Raw genomic sequence first — 5,886 nt, 5'->3', positions numbered from 1 at the left:
TAACATTATCATTATGAAAGTTCCCATGAGTAATGCCATGATCCTCATAAACATTAATGACTACGATCCCAAGATTAAAGAAGTCTTGTCTATAATATTCTCTCCATGAAATTAACACCATTTTTGCATATCCACTACAAACAACGATATTGTAGAATAAAAATTCTAACAACTTCAATATCCTCTTGATATTTGATCAAAGAGTGTAAACTTTACACTTCCATGATTGGATATAGACTATAGTGTGGTCTTATAAGAAACAAAACAATATTTCTTTATTAACCACAAAAGTTGATTATCAAGGTGTAGTTAATGCTAACATAGAGGTTGCGTGGATTGCAACCTAATGTTGGAGTTCCAATTTTCTTTCAAGAGTCAATTGTAGTGCATTTTGATAATTAGATTGCAACACAAGTAGTTGGTAATCATGTTATGTGTGGTGAGATGAAGTATGTGGATCTTTACACTTATTATTTGAGATAAATGGTAGACAAAGCCCAACAATCTAGCCATTACCTATTGAGTTTTTGTAGGAATGGTTCACAATCCATTTTTTCAAAGAATAATTGTAACCCTTTTTCAATGACCACATTTTTTAAGAATATTTTCTTTATTTGCTATGCTTCCACTTTACATTTAACAATCTTCTTCATGCAATGACTTTCAATGTAATTATTATTGAGATTTCTCACTTTCATTAGTTGTAATGTAATCTCTTATCAATGAATTCAACAAGATCATTATATTAGGTAACTTAAACATTTCCTAATTAGATTGAGAGATCATTACGTTAACCTTCAATTTCTTATATGCTTTTAATTTTCAATATTTGCATTCATTATCCACAATGATCACAAGTTATGAGAAAATAAAACAATGGCTAGTGATGAAAACAAATGATCTTTCTCTTGTGTGTATGCACCTGCACACTCTCTTCACACACATGCACATGCACATGCACGCCAATGAGGCACTATTATCTTGATCTTTATTTATTTTCTCTCTATCCATATTATCAATGTTCATAGTTTTATTAAACCTTCATTATATGCATTATAATGATATAGTTTTCCTGGAATAAGTACTATTTTTATGTTTCAATGTATTATTGAACTTAAATGATATTTATTATTTTCTTATACAATTGGGTATGTTTATTTTCATTTTACTTTAAGTACATGCCCCAATTATGACTTTCATTATCAAATATATCTCTCAACTAAAGTTTATGCATGAAGAAATTATTATCATTAAATTTGGTTAGCTACTCACTCAAATGTGAATTTATGCAATTTTTTGTTACATTATATAGAAAATATGGATGGTCACTAACTTTTAGTAGATTTTTTTTGTTTAGTTTATTTTGGAAAAATATGACACAAGACATGAAAGTATTATGACATTGAAATAACTAAACATTTAGTTATGTTGTTTAGTTATTTTATTCTTTATCATGTAATTACTTGAAACATTTATAATAAAAAATTATTATTTTGTTTGAAGGGGCTAAAAAGTCCCTTTTCACTGTTCTTAATGGATGGACCATGGACATCCTTAAGTGCATTGTGCACACACCTTCTCTGTCTCCTTGTTTTTTATTTTAGTTTTCTTTCTATTTCTAAAACTAGAATTATTTTAGTCCAATAATTATATATTTAATAATATTAAATGAATACATCACCATAAATTTTAATTTATAATTAGAAATCTATGTTTTAAATCAATTTAATAGTTGTTGTATGTATGCTTTAAACATTTCAAATTTTTAATTTTATTCAATCAAGATAATAAACATTTTAAACATATTTTTTTAATTATTGATATTTTTGTATGTTTTCTTTGTGATTGGATATAGAAATGATTGTTTGATTTTAATTAATATGTTTAGGTATTTAAAATGAAAGTGTATGATATATTGCTTTATACTTTGAAATGTGTGTGAGCTCGCTCTAGCGATGCTTGATGGTTAGATTATGTTTGAATGTTTGTGCTTTACCATTTTTGCTGTGTAATGATCACACTGATGTGTTAATATATGCTTTCAAATGTTTGTGTGTGTTTTATTTTGAATGTGCATTTATGATTGCATATATGAATGTTTATTATTTAGGTTTCATTTATATGATTGTGTAATGTTTTGTATGTTTGTGATTTTTGATTGAAAATTTGATGTGTGAATTTGCAATATTTTTATGTGATGATCAAAATTTGGTGTGTGTGAATTTGCAATATTTTTGGGTGTTGATTAAAATTTGATGTGTATTCATGATTATGCATGTGGATGTATGATGTGTATTCATGATTGTGTATAAAAATGTTGTCTTGGTTTTATTAATGTATTTGGAACTTTAGAATGAGTATGCATGCCATGTTGATTTTTTTCTTTAGAATGTGTGAGTTTGCACTATTTTTTGTTGGTGTATGTATGTGAATTTCCTTAAATATTTGTATGTTTGTGATTTTGATTGAAAATTTAGCATGTGTGAATTTGCAATATTTATGTGATGATCAAAATTTGATGTGTATTTATGATTACGTATATGAATGTATGTTTGTGTGGATGACTGTATGAACTGTATTCATGATTATGTATAAGAATGTATTATTTAACTTAAATAATATTTATTGTTTTCTTATACAATTGGTTATGTTTATTTTCATTTTAATTTAAGTACATATTCCAATTATAACTTTCATTATCAAATTTATCTCTCAACTGAAGTTTATGCATGAAGAAATTTATTATCATTAAATTCGGTTAGCCACTCACTCAAATGCCAATTTATTCAATTTTTTTTTACATTATATAAAAAAAATATGGATGGTCACAATTTTTTGTTACATTATATAAAAATATGGATGGTCACTAACTTTTAATAGATGTTTTTTTGTTTAGTTTGTTTTGCAGAGGTCAAGAAAAATATACATACATTAGCATGACATATCAATCATATAGATGTATATGACAAAAGACATGAAAGTATTATAACATAAGACATGAAAGTATTATAACATTGAAATAAATGAACGTTTAGCTATGTTGTTTAGTTATTTTATTCTTTTATAAGTAATTATTTGGAAATTTCATAATTATAAAAAATTATTGTTTTGTTTGAAAGGGCTAAAAGCCCCTTCTCATGGCTCTTAATTGATGGACCATGGACATCCTTAAGGGCGTTTGTGCACACTCTCTCTCTGTCTCCTTGCTTTTTATTTTAGTTTTCTTTCTATTTCTAAAACTAGAATTATTTTAGTCCAATAATTATAAATTTAATAATATTAAATAAATACGTCAACATAAATTTTGATTTATAATTAAAAATTTATGTTTTAAATCAATTTAATAGTTGTTGTATGTATGTTTTAAACATTCCAAATTTTACATTTTTATTCAATCATGATAATAATAATAGACATTTTAAACATTTTTTAATTATTGATATTTTTGTATGCTTTCTTTGTGATTGGATAATAATAATAGACATTTTAAACATTTTTTAATTATTGATATTTTTGTATGCTTTCTTTGTGATTGGATAAAGAATGATTGTTTGATTTTAATTAATATGTTTAGGTATTTAAAATGAATCTGTATGATTTATTGATTTATACTTTGAAATGTGTGTGAGCTAGTTCTAGCAATGTTGGGTGGTTAGATTATGTTGGAATGTTTGTGCTTTATCATTTTTGTTTGTGTAATGATCAAATTGACGTGTTAATATATGTTTTCAAATGTTTGTGTGTGTTTTATTTTGCAATATTTGATGTGCATTTACGATTGGATATATAAATGTTTATTATTTAGGTTTTATTTATATGATTGTATAATGCTTTTTTATGTTTGCGATTTTTGATTGAAAATTTGATGTGTGGATTTGTAATATTTTTATGTGATGATCAAAATTTTGTGTGTGTGAATTTGCAATATTTTTGGGTGTTGATTAAAATTTGATGTGCATTCATGATTATGTATATGGATGTATGATGTGTATTCATGATTGTGTATAAGAATGTTGTCTTGATTTTATTAATGTATTTGGATCTTTAGAATGAGTATGCATGGCATGTTGATTAGCTTCATAAACTATAAGCTTTTATAAGTAGATCACATGTCTTTTGATTTTTGTAAACTTATGGATCTGAGGATGTATCACAGACATTTTATATTTCTCATATAATATATCTAGCTTTTTTTCTCTAAAAAAAGAGTATGCATGGCATGTTGATTTGTAATTTAGAATGTGAGTTCGATCAAAATTTGATGTGTAATCTAGAATGTGTGAGTTTGCACTATTTTTTGTTGGTGTATGTATGTGAATTTCCTTGAATATTTGTATGTGTGTGATTTTGATTGAAAATTTGATGTGTATGAATTTGCAATATTTATGTGATGAGTGTATTTGTGATTATGTAATGAATGTATGTTGGTGTAGATGAATATATGAAGTGTATTCATGATTATGTATAAAAATGTTATCTTTGTTTTATTAATATGTTTTGATATTTAGAGAACCACTGACCTTTCCAAACACATGAGAGTGACAGCTAGGTTCGTGAATTCAAATTCCTGCATACTGGAACACTGGATGTTCTTGTAACTTCAGCGCGTAACCGTTAAACTGTTTTAGATTTGCTCCACGTTTCAGTACTTTAAAGCTTCAAAATTTCATAAAAGTCGCATGAATACCTCAAACTAGCCGCATATTTACCAAGTTTCCGACGTACAAATGCTTCAGTTCTCAGAAAAAGTTAGACGCGGGGGATAACTATGTCAAATTATAGGCACTCTAACTCCATTTTTAATTCTTCAAAACTTAAAGCTTTAGAACAAATTACAGACACATCGATCCATTTGCAATTCTTTAAACCCTCAGAAACTCATAAAATTTGCTCGGATAGGCCAAATCCCGGACAGTATTGCCACCAAACCGTCAGAAACTCATTAATGCTTTCATAGATAGTCCAAAATATACATCCCTGCATTTCTTTCACAGTTCAAATGCTCGGAAAAAAAATATCAGAATTTGAACGGACTAGAAGAAAAAATGATAATATATTTTCTCTAATTGCAGTTCCTCGAACCTTCAAATACTTACCAAAACTTGCTTAACTGTGTCGAATTACAAGAAGATTTGCTTCATTTTGTTTCATATTCACCGTTCAAAAGCTTCCAAAATCCCTCAGAAATGGCAGAAAGCGTTCAAATTGTAGACCGTCAAATAGGGTTTCAGAGCAGTCTCAGTAGTAGCAGCAAAGTCAGAGCTTCATTGCGCTGGAAAAAGTGGGAGCGATAACAAATTTAAAAAACAATATATATATATATTTAAAGCCATAACTAAATTGAAAGACTCTGCACTTTAATTTCTCCATTGGAACATGTCTTTAACATTTCTAAAATTACAAATTTAATATAATTTTAATATAATTAGGTATTGTTTTGATGTAAGACTAAAGTTTTCAACTTTGTAGTGAAGTAATGTTTTAAAAAGTTTTGTCATTTTTTAATTCAATCGATATCATGAAGAATGGATTAGACTTCCAAATTGCTAAGAACTTTAACTTCTCAAGATGAAAAATATTACAACATTATATTGCTCTTAAAAGTCTATCCTTTTATATTGAAAAGTTAGCATAGTAGTAGTGGTACATTTATAAGAGGAAGAATGGGGAGTAAGAGTAATGAGTTTTAGGTACGGGTAACAATAGTAGTGGTATAGTGGTGAAGTTTTAATGTTTAGTTTAAATGGTTCTTGGTGTTTTGATGTGCTTTAGCTATGTTAATTAATATGCGAAACATTTTTTTTTTAATTATTTTATTAATGAAATAAATATATAATATTATTATAAATAATAATTATTAACTAATTAATTTAATTATAAATAATT

Source organism: Pinus tabuliformis, chromosome 4_1, assembly GCF_031772625.1.
Source record: "Pinus tabuliformis cultivar Carrire ecotype Pingquan chromosome 4_1, CPIR1, whole genome shotgun sequence".
NCBI lineage: Eukaryota > Viridiplantae > Streptophyta > Pinopsida > Pinales > Pinaceae > Pinus > Pinus tabuliformis.
Note: the sequence above shows the minus strand (reverse complement) of the source record.